This window comes from Sarcophilus harrisii, chromosome 2 (genome assembly GCF_902635505.1).
Source record: "Sarcophilus harrisii chromosome 2, mSarHar1.11, whole genome shotgun sequence".
NCBI classification, from domain to species: Eukaryota; Metazoa; Chordata; class Mammalia; order Dasyuromorphia; family Dasyuridae; genus Sarcophilus; species Sarcophilus harrisii.
Genome location: NC_045427.1, coordinates 401894762 through 401911295, shown reverse-complemented (window position 1 = coordinate 401911295; position 16534 = coordinate 401894762). Strand labels below are relative to the sequence as shown.

The 16534-nt window shown below is 32.6% G+C and overlaps 1 protein-coding gene across 5 annotated transcripts in view; it reads right to left on the bottom strand.

Annotated features, from left to right (window-relative positions):
* TENM2 (teneurin transmembrane protein 2) overlaps window positions 1-16534 on the bottom strand; it is a 1351165-nt gene that overhangs the window by 1262093 nt on the left and 72538 nt on the right. The window contains exon 1 of one of the 5 annotated variants that reach the window (XM_031949415.1): window positions 1635-1756. The exons of the other annotated variants lie outside the window; for them this stretch is intronic. The gene's annotated coding sequence lies outside the window, so the exon portion shown is untranslated. Of the gene's footprint in view, window positions 1-1634; window positions 1757-16534 lie in introns of those variants that run through there. 5 annotated transcript variants of the gene reach the window in all.

The following is a 16534-nucleotide window of genomic DNA, read 5'->3' as shown; positions in this document are numbered from 1 at the left end:
TAACATTGTACACTGAACATTTTACTCCTCTTTTTTTGGGAACCCCTAATTCTGAGCCACAATATCATTCTTAAGGATTATTTTTTCTCAGGTCACCTAGATGGAGACTTTAATCAATTAATGATTATGAAAAAGGGAAGCTTATTTCCCTTTCATTAGAAGTCAAGATTCCCACAATTAAATCTCATTTAATTGTATGCATAAGTACAGAACAGAGAGAGACATAATAACTCCTATAGAGTCAGCTATGTATGGTTCTCAAGGTTAGCTGGCTCTGGGAATATATAAAGTGTAGCTATTAAAGGTAGTGAATAGTAGCAGAGCATCATAAACATAGAAAAGAAAAGAACCTCATAAATCATCCAATCCTATTACTTTAGGATTAGACAAGAAGACAGAGACTCAGTGTAGTTAAATGATGCCCAAGGTGTGGAATTTGAACCCAGGTTCTTTGAAACTAAGCCTAGCACTCTATTCCTTGTACTTTTGTTTTTCAGTAACAATCACTTCAAAGTCTGGTTATTTAAGTGTAATATCACTCACCCAATTAAATAATATAAATTCCCCTCTTTTTTCCTTCTCTTAAGCTGCACTCCATAAAATCACTGATTTCCAAAGAATCAATGTATTTAGTGAATTGTTCAGTACAGTAATCTAAGAGAAGACCTCTGAAAATAAAACACAATCAGTCCTCTCTGCATAGGAAAAGATGCTGTTTCATTTCTGCCTCTCGCATAATTAAGTACCTATCACACCATAAAACTTTCATTAAATTAGGGCGTTGGGAATGAATTGTAAATTTGTCTTCAAAGAGAATGTTGGCATTTCAACTGATTTTTTTTTTCAAACTGAATATCATTAATAGTAAAAGTTCATGGAATAAGTAAAGCTGAGGGATGTTTGGTTTTTGGTCCAGACCTACAATTTTATTGGTGTGTTAGTGAGGAATTAAACAACTTGTCCATGGTTATAAAGCTAGAAGGTGAAACTAGATCTTCTTGATTCCTTCCTGACCTTTTATCCACTATTCAGTGCTATTTCAGAATAAATACAAGGTAGAATTCAATGGATCAAAATTTCAGAAATATTAAAACATTACCAAGCTGGGTTATTCTCTCTTCACCCAATCCTCATTTTCTAAAACAGGAGGTCATTTTTGTATCACAGACTCCTCTCGGAGTCTGGTAAAGTCTATGGATCTCTTCTCAGAAAAAAAATGTTTTACTTACCACATTTATATTTGAAAGAAATATTAAATGTTCAGTTGGAAATTAGTTAAAATAAAGATGTACTTTTTGCTATTTAAGTTCATGGACCCGCTGAAATGTGTCCATAGGGGACCTCAAATTAAGAACTGCTATACTAGAGCATCATTATTTTATAGTACTGAAATAAAAACAAAGAGCACTGAAAAAAGTGCAAAATATCTTCAAGCACACATTCATTACTAATATGGGCTGGTATGTCTGTCATCTAAATTACTAATTTTAAAAAAAAATTACTTGCTTATTTTTTGCAATTTTTTTTGGATATTTAGAATAGAAGGGACTTTATAGATCATCTAATCTAAACCTATCAATTTTTTTATGAATGAAAAAACTGAGGCCCTAACAAAGAAACATACAAGAACTTACATAGGTAGTGATAGAGCTGAGTTTTGAATACAGGTTCTTTCACATCAAATTCAATGCTTTTTACATTCATACTTCAGCATACTGCTTCCCAAAATGCAATTACCTGTAAAAGTATAGAGAAAGTGGGGCAGACTCTTGGCATTTTAACTGAATAGAATGGTCTATGAAATAGTTTTAAGCAAGGTAAATAAAACAAAGGAAAATGGAAAACAAACTTCTCACCTAAAACTGATTCTGTAAATCAGAACTAACAGATAAAAAGAGAAGAAAAAGACAGAAGAAAATCATCTATTACTAGCCTGCTACTATTGAATATATTTAAATAACACTAATAATTTATTTTGAGGAAAGAAAAATTATGGAACAATTTCAGAAGAGCACTCTTATACCTATGAAAACTGTCAAAATTCATATTTTAAAAAATGAAATCCTTTTGGCCATCAAGAAAAATGCTATCTACAAGTGGAAGTTTCCCCTTCATTCACAGTATCCCCTGGAGACCTAATCACTGAGACTATAAATAGAAATTTTGAATTTTATTTACATTGGAGTCACATGGGAGATAACAGAATGATAAACATCATGGCCACAAGTATCTATAGCATAGTTCAAGTTGATGGTTTGGTTAACTTTATAGTATAAAACTCCTCCATGCTACCCTGTTCCTTCTAGATGATTAAAAGAATGATTTAAAAAAGCTCCAAAAGCCTGAAGGACAGAGACACCTTAAAAAATTTGTTCTCATTTTATTCTTAGAGAAGTTGAATTTTCCTGGAAAGTTATCATTCTTTGTCAGGGATGAAATAAAAATAAACATGGTACAGATGAAGATGACATTTGAATCCAAACAAAAGTTTGCCTTTTTGCTTTTTTTTTCCATCCTTGATCATACAAACTGGTATGCTAAGAAAAACAGTCTCAATTTAGTTTCTTTCCTGAACACTTCCTAGTAGGTTCAAAAACACCACTTTTATTGGCAGTGGGAGAGACTGTATGGGATGGTACAAAGAATGTTGAGATTTGGATTGAGGAGAACCTGAGTTTAAGGCCTGACTCAGAGTAGCCTGACCATCTCTGAAGCTCAGTTTCCTTTTATGTTAAGTAAGGATAACTTCAGTTACTAAGTTATCCAGTAAGTAAAGATCCCCTTCAGAGAGTTGTTGGGAAAATCAAATGAGGCAATATAAGTTAAGTTTTTTTGCAAAAACCTTAAAGCTCTATATAAAGATGAACTATTATTTTTCCTGAGAGGTTCCTTTGTCAAGTGCTCACAAAACAGAAACAAACTAAAAACTTCTCAATAAAACTGTCCACTGGTTAAAGGAAAATATTGTCATGGAGAGGCAGGAAAAATTACATTGTTTTAAATAAGGAATGATTCAATATTTTAAATAAGGGACATCAGAGAAAAGAGTTGGAATTTAAGACAAGCATTTCCACCAAGAATTTCTAGGCATTTAATAAAGTCTGATTACAGGAATCATTGGGAAAGCTTGTCCAATTAGGATTTTAGGGGTTGTTCATTCCATCTCTTGTCTTCTGACCTTGATTTGAAAGTAACTGCTTATTGTACTAGAACAGGATATTAATTACCGATTTGTTATCTAAATTCTCTAATTTAGATTATCCTTTTCAAGGATCTATATCTTGCAGACAACGACATAAGAACACTTGAGAAACCCAGAGATAATAATAACAAGCATGATTTAGTTGATCATATTGTGTCCAGGTCTGGATAACTTATTTACTTAAGCAAGCACTTAGTGCCTTAGTGTGTAGTACTTGGAATCAAGATTGTAGTGAGAGGCAAAAGAGATAGTGTGAATTTACTTGTAACTTTAAAGCATGTTGTTAACACAAGTTATTATTACTCTTAATTCCATCTCAGGACTTGAACCACTATTGGTTTGAGCTACTCAGGGAGAAGATTAAAATTAGGATCCCATACCAGTCAATAGTTTACCCCAAATCATCTTAAAACTGACCTGCTTATTTATGGTTTCTCTATAACTGGATTATGGTAGAAGCATAAATTTAGAATTTTCTCCCCAGTTACCAAAACTCTATCTAAGAGCAGGAGTCTCCCTTCTCAGTTACTTTAATTTAAACTTGCATATCTGTATAATCTAGGACACTCTTAAAGAAATGTGATATAATGGGAAATGCACTGGTCAAAGGACTTGGATTCCCATCCCAGTTTTGCTGCTTAGTATCTCTAATATCTTGGACAAATAACTTAATGTCTCCAGGGTTCAGTTTCTATTCTGCAAACTGATGGGGTTGGATTAAATGGCCACTGCTATCCCTTCCAGGTCTAAGTTTATGATTGCATGGGAAAAGGAGTATGATGGAAAAAGGTATAATAATGACAAAATGATGATGATAATGATGTTGATAACTAACATTTATATAGCATTTACTATATGCAAGGCACTGTGCACTTTACTATTATTACATCATATAAATAATCAAATGAGATAATGAATATATTAACTAAATAACTAAAAAATATACAAATATTGAATAACCTTATTTGAATTATCAAATTAGATGATAATTGTAAATTGCCTAGCACAGTGCCTGGAACATAGTAAGTGCTACATATAGTTATCATTTGCTATAATTATATCTTCACAACAACCCTATGATGTATGTACTAGTATGCCCATTTTACAGCTAAGGAAATTGAGACAAATAGAAGTTAAGTAATTTGCTCAGAGTCATGTACCTTGTAAGATTTGAAGGCTAAATTTCCACTTAGATCTTCCTAATTTTTACCCATCTTTCCCTGAGTATAGGTCTGGGTGTCAAAATTAGATATTCAATTCTATTCTATCATTAATGTATATACTTGAGCAAGATCCTGAATCAATCTGGATGTTTTTTTCTCATTAAAAAAAGCAAGAGTCAAAACTGTGAACTCAAGGTCATGATTCAAAGGATTTCAGTGCCCTCAATCATAATAGGAAATTTCAGAAGACTTGTAGATTTGGGGGCAAAGATAATGAGTTCTGTTCTGAACATGGCGAGTTTGAAATGTCCAATTGAAATGTTTCATAGATAGTTGGGCACTTTGGTATTAGAGCTCAGGAGAGAGGGATAAGGCCACATGAAGGTCTGGGAGTCATATACAGAAAATTCATGGGGGATGAAGAGATCATTAAGCAAAGAAAGTGAATATAAAGGGGGGGGGGAAAGAAAAGGTAAGACAAAATGCCTTGGGAGAAACCCACAGTTAAGTGAGATGAATGAAGAAACAGCAAAAGAGACTGAGAAGAAATCATAAAAGTAGGAATAACCAAGAAAGAGCAAATCAGTAAAAACCCAGAGAGGAGAGAACATCTAAGAGGAAAGATGTCAAGAAAGATGAGGATTTAGAAAAAGAAAAAAAAAAGAATTAATTTGACAATTATGGAATTTCTGTTAACTTTAAAGAGAACAGTTTCAACTGAATGATGAAGTAAAAATCTGGTAAAGAAATAAGGTGAAATAAATATGCTAAGTGTGAAGTTCCTAAAGGAGTTTAATCAAAAAGAGGAAAATGAAGGACAACAGCTAGTAGGGATGACAGAATCAAGTGAGGATGTTTAAAGTTGAGGAGACAAGTTGGTATGGGAATGCTGTGAACTCCAGGGAAGGGAGAAATATATGTTTGTGTGTGTGTGTGTATATATATATATATATATACATATATATATATATATATACACTTATAGGACATGATGAAAAGTTCAATTTCAGAAAAAAATTAATAATTCATTTTGGTAGGATTGTCTACTATGTGACAGGGAGCAATGTTTAATTATCCTAGAGAAACAGTCTTGATACAAATTAGGAAGTATTTTAAAAGCCGAACAGAGGAATTATGTCTGCATACATATATAGATATTGATGTATGTCTATATGTATACACACATACATATATATATATTGTTATATATATTTATATGTATAAATATACATTTATGAAAGAGAGACAGAGATAATAAGAGCATTTTAAAAAAATAAGATGCGAGGGAACAGAATCAAGGGACCAGATAAAGGAGCTAGCCTTCCCAAGGACAAGGACCACTTTTTAATCTACAAAAGAATAATGGTGCCCTCAACAAAAACACAGAAGCTAGGAGTACAGGAAGGGCTTAGGGAGAAAAGTAAGTTCTTTCACACATGTTGAGTTTGAGTTGCCAGTGGAAAATTCAAGTGAAGATTTTCCATCAGGCAGCTAAAGATTCAGAATTGAAACTCAGAAAGGTGAGAACGTATATGTAAAAGAAGCATATAAACAGAAATAATAGTTCATGGAAGAGTTTCTGCAGAAGATGGGTCAAGGGCAGAGCACTGGGTTATATCACCCAAAGAAGCTCATATAGAGATGATGATCCTAGAAAGAAGACTGAGAAGGATTAGAAGGGACAGGACAAGTAGGAAGAGAACCACAACAAAACAGAGTCAAAAAAATCTAAAGTCTAGAATAGCCAGAAAGAGGGTAAAATTGTCAATATTGATATTTCACAGAGGTCAAAAAAGGAGAGGACTAAAAAAAAGTCGCCGGATTTTTAGCAATAAAGAGACCAATGGTAACTTTAGAGAAAGAATTTTCCAATTCTCATTAAGGATGTTAACCAGATTGCATGGATTTCAGAAGTGAGTAGGAGGTGAGAAAGGGAGAGGCAAGGAATATAGACAACTTTATCTAAGATTTTAGCTGTAAGGGAGAAGATAGGGAAAGGATAACAGCTGAATTATATGGCAGAAATCAGGTTAAGGGCTTTATTTATTTTTAAGATGAATTGTGAATAAGTTTGTAGCAGGGAAGAACTAAATAGGGAAGGAAAGTTCAAAAATTCTCTGAGGATAGCAAAAGAGACCATGTTCCGAAGGCACAAGGAGAAAATTGACCTTCATGAGAAAATAAGACATCTCTCTTCATCGGGGATTGAGAGAAAGTAAGAGAAAATGAGGGATAATGCTGAGTTGATTTGAAGTGTAGAATTGGGATTGTGATTGGGATTGTGAGGAAACTCTTGATAGAGGCCCTTAATGTCTTCTGTCAATTATAAGGTCTGCTGCAGGGGGTCAGAAAGATGGTGTTGTAGGTAATATGAAGATGAAACAGGAAATATGGAGTAGCTACTAGGAGTCTCAATAAAAATATGGAAGGTAGAAAAACAGGAAAAAATAGGAGAATACTATGAGGCTGAGTTTTCACATTACAAAATTATTTTTGATTTTATGAAATGACACACATCATTGCTTTCTCTTAGTAAGCTCACATAACACTGAAATTATTCTTTAATTTACAAGAGACTGATTTAAGTATAACTTTTCTGGAATACTTTTCATTCATAAAGAAGCCTAACTATATTAAAAAAAAAAAGTCTTAAGAAGTCAAAGACCCTGTCTAATCTAAACAATCTCCTCCAAAACTGAAAACTGTTTTGTATGAATGAAATACTTAATAAATATTTGTTGAATTAAATTAAATTGAATTTTAAAGAGCCATAATGTTATGAAAAAAACAAGTGAGCATGTGAATTAGTACATCATTTTGGAAAACAATTTGAAATTTTAAAATTTGGAAAAAATTTGGAAACTAAAATCTCTAGACTCTGACTCAAAGATTCTAATGCTAGGTATTTATCCAAAGAGGGCTACTGATAAAAAGAAAATCCTCTCAGATATCAAAACATTTATAAAAGCATACTTTCTGGTAGCAAAGAATTGGAAACAAAGGATATGTACATCAGGGAAAAGGCTAAGCAAACTATAGTACATGAATGCAATGAAATATTATTGTGCTATAAGAAATTATGACCATGATAAATCCAAACACCAAAATACATAAATGAATTGATAGATACAAAGTGAAATTAGCAGAGTACAGGAAAAAAATACACAAGATTATAACAAACATACATGAAAAAATAAAATCAACTCAATACTGCAAGATCACAAGGAACAAGCCTGGAAAAAAAGAAATGACATGGGAAAACTTCCCCAATTATAAAAGTGGGGTGTCCTCAAGTGTGGAAAATGGCATATGCTGTATGTTTTAATCTATTGTCAGTTTTGATGATTTTAAAAAAATTCTTCCTCTTTTTTTCTCCTATAGAAAAAATTAGGTATCACTCTCTAGGAAAGGAAAGGAAGGAATACAAGGGAATATGTAAGCCAAGTAAAAACAAAAATGTTTAATTTTTTTTTTTAAGAAGTGAGGAGAGAATGGGAAAGAAGTAGGCCTGCTTACTTTATCAATTAAAAAAAATAGAAAAAGCAGGAAGAAATGAATTTGGAAATCCAAATCTATTACCTAGGGAATTAAATAATTATAATATGTCCATTAATGTATAGTGTGTATATGCATGCATGTGTCCCTGTCCCATCCCTGAGGGACAGTGGTTTATCAAGCCAGCCTAACTTGAAACAGTACCTCACATATGTTGTTTTTTGGGGGGCATATATGCACACACAGAAAGCACTATTTACTCCACAAATAAATTACTATGTAGCTTACATTGTTAGGATATCATGATAGTGCTATAGCCTAAAAGACTCAAATAACCATGCATTTATCTTGTCACTACAGGTACTTACAGTGTAATTACAAGGTCAACAGTTACTATGTAATTACGTAGCTTCGACATTGTACTTTAAAAAAAAGAAGAAAAAAAAGAAAAGTACCACCTCACCAAACCACACTATTCTGCCACCACCTACTGAGAAAACATGGAAGTGATCAACAATTTTAAAACAAACTTTCAATGGATGTGAACTGAAAATTTTAGCAACCCAGTAAGTTGACCCACTCTAAACATTTTATAATTCTGGGATTCAAAGATTCTTTGCTAACCAATTATTCCAATAAAAATCATCTGGTTCAACTCATTCATTTTTATAAGAGTTTTAAAAAAATATTCTTTAGAAAGAACACAAATGGGATAAGGAGGGAAAGGCTGGAAGGGTTGGAAAAGGATAAAGGAGGGATCCTTAAGGGGGGGGGGAGGTAAAGTAATAGGAGGGCAAGATAGCAGATAGAAGTAAAGCAGAGAATTAAGCAGGAGTAAAGAGATAAAAAAAACATAATAATAATGATCAGGAGTAGAATTTATTAGAAAACAAAGGAGGGGTAATAATCAATGATCTTGGACAGTTAAAACTAAAATAGATTTAATCAAAAGAGAAAAACAGGGAAGCTATACTCTGTGTTAGTCATGTTAATCAATATTGTTTTAAATTATTTAAAATAACTAGATAGGACAAAGTTGTAATATTACCATGGTATAGGTAATAATGAGCTGGTGAAATTAGAAAAATATGGAAAGACTTGAACTTATAAAAGAGCATATTATCCATTTTCAGAAAAAAAGAGACAAAAAAGCATGGTACAGCCTTATGTACACAAATTCATATATATACATGTATATTACTATAGATATCTATGTGTATGTATACATGTATGTTTTGCACACACACACACACACACACACATATATCTATATATATCTTAATCCTATCATTATTGGGGAGGGATAGGGGGGAAAAAAGGAGGAATAAGAATAAAGTAAAAAGTTCCCAGCAGAGAATAAAAGAAAACTTACAAGAAAGAAAATATGGGCAGCTCTGGGCAGCTCTGAACATAATGTATAGTATTTATTATATAATCTTTCTTGAAATAGAAAAGTATTGTTTCATATTATGCATCCTCTCTTATGCTCAGCTTTGCACATGGTGATGTTTCTTTTTCTGTTTTCTTTTTCCTATTTTCTATTTAAGTTTTCAATACAATAAAATTTCTTTTAAAAAAGAAAGTAAAACAATCTTTTGTTGTTGTTTAGAAACAGTTGTTTTGTAACATTTGATCATCAATCGAAAACAGTACATATTTTAATGAAATGAATTTCTAAATTATTTTTAAACAACAGCAGCAATTTGTAACAAATCATGAAGGAAAGATATATGTCCTTAAAATTTTTATTCCTCTATGGCTGAAATTTTCACATCATTATTGGGATGCTGCTTAATGTTTATGTTATATTATATAAAATTTAAAGTCAGGACTAAATCATTTGTACTTTTCTCTTGCAAAAGGATATCAGTTCCTAAATGGTGAATTTCATTAAAACCTTATAAAACTATTCAAATTTTTATATATTCAGGGAAACAGGACATTGCTTTGATATTCAATGTTTGAATGACTCCTTTCAAATTTATTATAGGTTACTATCATACAGAGAATAATAAAGATTTTTTAATTACTTTAGCTCATAAGAACTGGCTGATAGATATTCCATCAATGTTATGATTCCCTTGGATGGAGAAATGCTAAATGCTAACCCAAACAGATTTTAAAACTATAATTACTTGGTAAACAAGGGAATCATAGCCAAATAATTATTCATGAGTAGAGATTAAATTCATATGTGTATATATATATATATTTAAAATATTCTTATTAAATTCTTTTTCTCTTCTTTAATGTCACTAAGCATAAGAAGTATCAGAGTGGTATTTTTCTTGCAATATGTTTAACACCAAGTACGCTAGCTGTATGCAGAGTGTTGCTGCATTGTCTGTGATTCCCCTTAAATGATGAAATACATATAGAAAATACAAATAGTCTTATATAAATTAAATAGAAAAATGCTGTCTTTGTGATTCAGTGACCTATTGAAAAGCCAAGACCAAGAAAAGCTATGGAAAACATTGCTGTAAATTTATTTCCCAAGTGTAATCAATCAATATTTATTATGTACCCAATACATGCATGTTCCAGAAACTGTGTTAGGCATAGAGATATAAAGACAAATTGGAAATCTTTACCCTAAAGGAAGTTATATTCTATCAGACAGCAAATATATACTACAAGTATATCCAAGGAGAATGTAGGCAAGGGAGAGGACATTCAAAACAGAAGTTTACAATTTGATATGAAGACATACTTGTAGAAAATCTCATTCATATAGATTGCAATGATGGAGATAGTCTTCTTGGTGGGGTTCTCATCAAAGTCTCTGATGTAGGAACACTCAGCTGAGGCTGTGAATCTCATCAAATTTTTCTGGCCAATCATGGGTCACACCTTCCCCATCCAACTGTGGGTGAAGTTCTCTGGTTAAGTATTTGTATATTTGACTATGTAGATATAGACGGTTCCCTTATCATTGGAGTCATAGAAAAAGGAGGGATCATACTTGAAGTTGATAGCATTGAGACTAGCAAGGTTGGTTCCCTACCTTATCTTTACCAGTTTTGACTTGGGTCTCTTGACTAAAAGACAGATTAATTTCCTCTTTGGTGAAGTGCAGGCTGGTAAGAAACATGTGTAACCCATCACTCCAGCTGTGTATTTGATGTAGGACAGGGCTAATGCTGACCTTAGTATAAGAAGTTGTTTTTCTTCGTGGGGGTAGAAGTCACAGACCTCTTCCTTAACCTTATCTGCCCCCCTACACCTTTTATTCATTCCCACTATGCAGAAGTCCAAAGCAGGTTTGATGGAAGTTAAATTTAGCAGTATGTACTGGCTGTTTTTTCCCTCTCAGGCATAATTAGATTATTCTACATTATAGATTGTATCAAATACAATCTAGATTATTCTACATAATTCTACAAACAAGGTAGAAGGGTATAGGTGATGACATCCATGGGTGCTCTAGTTTCTGATAATTGGGGAGGTTCCCTTCTTCTCAAGATCTTGCTACTTTGTATTAGAAATCTCAGAGAACTCCCTGCTAATATCACTGAGAGTGGTGAGATTTCCCCAGAACCGCTTTGTCTACCTATTTATGATCCTTTTAACCAACAATTCCAAACAGTAGGTTGAGACTCCTATCTCCATATCACAGAAAACATAGCTTTGGTTCTGGCTAAAGTGAAATCATATCACTCTTATGTTGCTGGGCAAAAGAAAACCATGGCTATTATATAACAACCCCTCCCTTCTTCAAGTGAAAACAGAGATCTTATGATCAATTCCCCAGATTTCTCATCTATTTCCTCTATTTTTAGGTGGTTGATAGCATACTACAATAATAATATCACATCTGTTTCAGTTTCCATTTATCTTCATCCAAATGGCTACCATCATGTTTTTTCTGATCTAGTTCTTGAATTTCTGTGATTCCAGATTATATACTTGTGTTTACCTTCTTTTTAAGTGAAAAACTATTTTCATCTGTTTCACCTTCATTTCTGAATGTATTACTTATCCACTCATCAACCTTTTCATTATATGAAAGATTTAAAAAACAAAGTAAAATAAAAAGTTAGCAAATAAAAAATGGATCAACTATGTCAGGCGGCATATCCAATATTCCATACTTAAAGTCATCTACTACTGCAAATAAATAAATAAATAAATAAATAGGTAGATAGATAAATAAATAAACAGATAACTAACTAACTAACTAAATGAAGGGAAATGCAGTGTGTTTTCTCTAGGGTCAACTTTGGCCATTATAATTATAGTGTTCAGTTTCTTTTTAGTTTTATTGTTCTTTCCAATTACATTGTTATAACTAGTGCAGTACTGCTTAATTCATTTTAAATCAGTTTATAACAGTCTTCTGATGCTTCTTTGAGTTTGTTTAATATGATTATATGAAATATAATTAATATGAAATATTAATATGAAATAATAACATTATTTCTTAATGTAATAGCTTATAGTTGACATTTATGTAGCTCTTACTATGTGCCAGGCACTGTGCTAAGTGTTTTATAATTATTATCTCATTTGATCCTCACAAGAACTCTATAAGGTAGATGCTATTATTATCCTCATTATAAAATTCTACTTTGCACTTTCCCCATTTTTAACCTCTACTGTTCCTGCTAAATAAAGCATTCCCTTCAGAGACAAGAGACAAGTAGCTCATCCTTTGGGAGTACCTCTGAGGTCAAATTTGACTGTTTACCTAGAACCTTATCTATGTTTGCACATTTGTTTGTGAACAGATATCTGAGGCTGTAGGTGTTACTGCTCTCTCCTCTCCTTGATTTTGTATCCTGTGAATTTCTGGATAGCTCTACTGTTATTCTTCCTATGCTGCAATATTTCTCTCTAGGAAAACAAGATTAGTGGGTGTATTTAGGTGGTTCTCTGCTTTCACTTATAGATATGCAGCACTTAATTACTGTATTTACTCTGTATGGCCACCTAACAAGAATTTCATCACCTATTCACTTTCCATTTAGGGGAGAAATTTTCAGTAAAAGGTATTGTACCTTTAAGAAGATTTAAATATAAAAAATGACACTGATTAACCTTTAAAATGGTGCCATTTAATCAAAGCAAGTAGATCTTTAATGGGTTTTAAATGAACTAATAAATCACAAGATTTTTCACTGGAATAAACCAAACGTTTGAAATAAATTCCATAATATTCCTGTTGAGGTATATATGGGGAGGCGTGGAAGACAATGGGTCTACACTGAGTTATTGTTCTGTTTTTGTCCTGTTCTCAGCAAGTTCTTTGTTTAAGACTTTAGCTCTGTGCACACGTAGGTTTGTGTCTTTTATGGGAATTATACAATTTCAAGGTTATGGAGAAGATCTGTCATTATGCAGTAATTTAAAAGTAATTAATTTTATATTTTTTAAAAAGTTGGTTATCTGAGGAAAAGGAAAAAAATAAAAGATCCAAATGCACAACACAGGGCAGAATCTCCAACTCTCTCGGTCTGTCCCTCATTATATCTTCTCCTTTTGTCATCTAGCTGATTTCCAGCTCCCACTATTCATTTTCTTTAAGCATATATGAAGTATAGAGGGACCAAGCTGTAGTCCGACATTAATTTCTTTAAATATCAGTATAATCCATATACCATACCTAGTCTTACTTCCAACAAGATATAACCACAAAGCAAAAGCTGATAAACCAGTTGTAATGTGAATTTCAGAGTAATACATTTAAGACTGATGAACTAGAAATACGTGTTCTGCCAAGATCCTGGGTATATAATTTAACCTTTTGGGTTCCCAGTATCCTCATCTGCAAACTCAGGATGCATGATGTCTATGGTACCAAAAAACCCCAAAAAACATGCTGAGTTTAGAGTTGGATCACAGAAATCCAACTGGGTTCCAAACCTGCCTTTTATTTATTATCTCATGGTTTAAAGCAAGTCATTTTACCACTCTGGATCTTGAGTTCCTCATCTATAAAATGAGGGATTGGATTAGATCTGCAGCTCTAAATCTATACACTTACGATCCAATTAGCTTAAAAATCCTGTGATCATTTATTTTAAAGTATGAACAGAATTAAATACAAAGAGATATGTAATCTTGCTAAATTATGGTTAAATTATATATATTCCATACCCTAAGCAAGATTATGGAGGAAGTGTAATTGTAGGAGGTGGGATAAGGTCCGGTGAGAAAATCTGACTAAAGCACAAAAAACATGAAATAAGTTCCTTTTCCTTCACCAAATGTAAAAGTAGTATTGGTCCAATTTGGATAAGCAAGTCTGAGGCAAACCCACTCTTTCCAGGAATTTAGTGACAAAGAACTAGAAGGTCCTTTTTCTAACTGAACTTACTCTACTTATACTCTAGAAAAATGGATTTCTAGTACTGAACCCCATTATAATCAAACCATAGCACTTTGTGAACTTATATACTACTAGCTTTAACTGGATAGGTCAGATAAAATGTTTTATGAATAAAGAGTTATAGGAATATATTAAAAATAGCTTATGTATCACTAGGGTCTCAGTGTTCTCAAATACAATATAAAGAGATTGGATGGATCAAATGGCCTCCAAAAACCCTTCTGTTTTTTAATCTGTCTGATGAGATCATCTTGGCTAGTCATCTAATCACAAAGACTCTGGATCTATCACTTTATCCATTATTATATGTAGTTATTTTTTAGAGTTTGTTATTTTCCACAAATTCAATCTCGACCTTAGCAGTTACTTCATCCTGTGAGGATTATACAAAATGATAAAGGTAAAGTGCTTTGTAAAAGTTAAAGCATCATCTAAATTAAATTACTTTTGTTTAAAAAGTTATTCCTCAAATTGTGATCAAAGAAAGTGTATTATATGGTAAGAGCAAAAAAAAAAAAATAGCATTTAAGCCATTGTTATACACATAAACTAAGAAATCTAGAGAAAGATTCTTACTCTACTGCACTAATTGGCCTCACTACACCTGAGGAAGAAAAAAAAGATAAAAAGAAACAAGTATTTTGTGGTGGCAAAGAAGCAGAAATTGAGGAAATAACAATCAATTGGAAATGGCTTAACAACTTGTAGTATATGATTGTGATGGAATATTATTGTGAAATAAGGAATGATGAGTAGGATGGTTTCAGAAAAAGCTGGGAAGACCTATGTGAATTGATACAAAGTGAAATGAGCAGAACCAAAAGAATACTGTACAAAGTAATAGCAATGTTGACAACAATGATAGTTGTGAAAAACCCAACTACTTTGATCAAGCAATAATGCAAAACAATTTCAAAGAACTCAAGAAGAAAAATGCTATCTCCAGAGAGAGAATGAATGAATTCTGAGTACATATTGAAATATGTTTTTTTTTAACTTTATTTTTCTTGTTTTTTGTGTGTTTTGTTCTGTAACATGACTAATATGGAAGTGTTTTGCATGACTTCACATATATAATCAATATCATATTTCTTGTCTTCTCAACAGGGTGATATAGTGGGAGGAAGGGAAAGAATTTTAAAGTCAATTTAAAAAAATAAATTAAAATTTTTATGTGTAATTGGGAAATATTTAGTGAAATAAAATTTAAAAGTATGTTATAAAAATAAATAAGTAAATATTATTAAGTATCTAACATAGGTCAAGCAGTGTACTAGATGATTTATAAATATTATTTCATTTGATTCTCACAACAATGCTGGAAGGGATGCAAGTCACAGGGGTTGAGAAAGTACAGAAGGGCTGTGATTATACCAGTGTAGGAAGTACTCACTTTAGAGAGATCACAGTGCTACTGACGTACATTTGACTCCATGGTCCCTGAAATTTATATTCCTTTCATATTAGTATAGTTTGTAGAATAATGAAACTAGCTGGACATCTAATCCAAATTAAGTTACTTGAAGCAAAGATGGGGTCAGGTACGTGCGCAGAATACTACATACCTGGCTTTGCAGTGAAATACCTATCACATAATAGGAGGCATTTCCTCTCCTGTTTTAGTTGTGAATACGATACGCAGTGCAGAAATGGAAAGTTGCTTAAATAATGTGAGCAATAATGTGGTGTTAAAATGAGAAGTGTTTGAAGTTACATATTACATTCAAATGAACACTGCTATAATTCATTGTGATTAATGTTAATGTCAAAAATATTAAAGAAAGTAATAATGATTTCAATCTTCATGTAATGTGCTACCCTTTCTTTTATCTTTTATTCCCTCTGATCAATGAAATTAACGTGCAATAAATTCCAAACCAATAAAAAGAAATTTGTCTTTACACAGCAGTTTGGTCAGCCTGTGGGAATCACTACCACAGGAGGTCAGGGAGACAAATGCTAAGGCTGGCTTTAAAAAGGAATCAGATAATTTTATGACCATTAATAACACTTGTAGCTTTGCAAGCTCAGACACAGATAAGGGTAATCCAATCATCCTTGGGGCACATACTAATTGCCTTCTGGGGTCAGAAAGACTTCCCCCAGCCAATAAGCTACCTATTGGAGCTAGGTACAAAGGGGGTGGGGACTTGGAGAGAGGACTCTATTGACATTTTATTCTGGGAAAAAAGATAGGTTCTAGGTCTAGCTCTGGACTAGTTAGCTGTGTTACAATAGGCAGGTCGTTTAAGCTCTCTGGAACTGTTTGCTCAACCATTAATTTAGGTTTAGATCAGATTTTGGGAAATTCTTCTAATTTTAAGATTCTTTGTGGAAGATAAA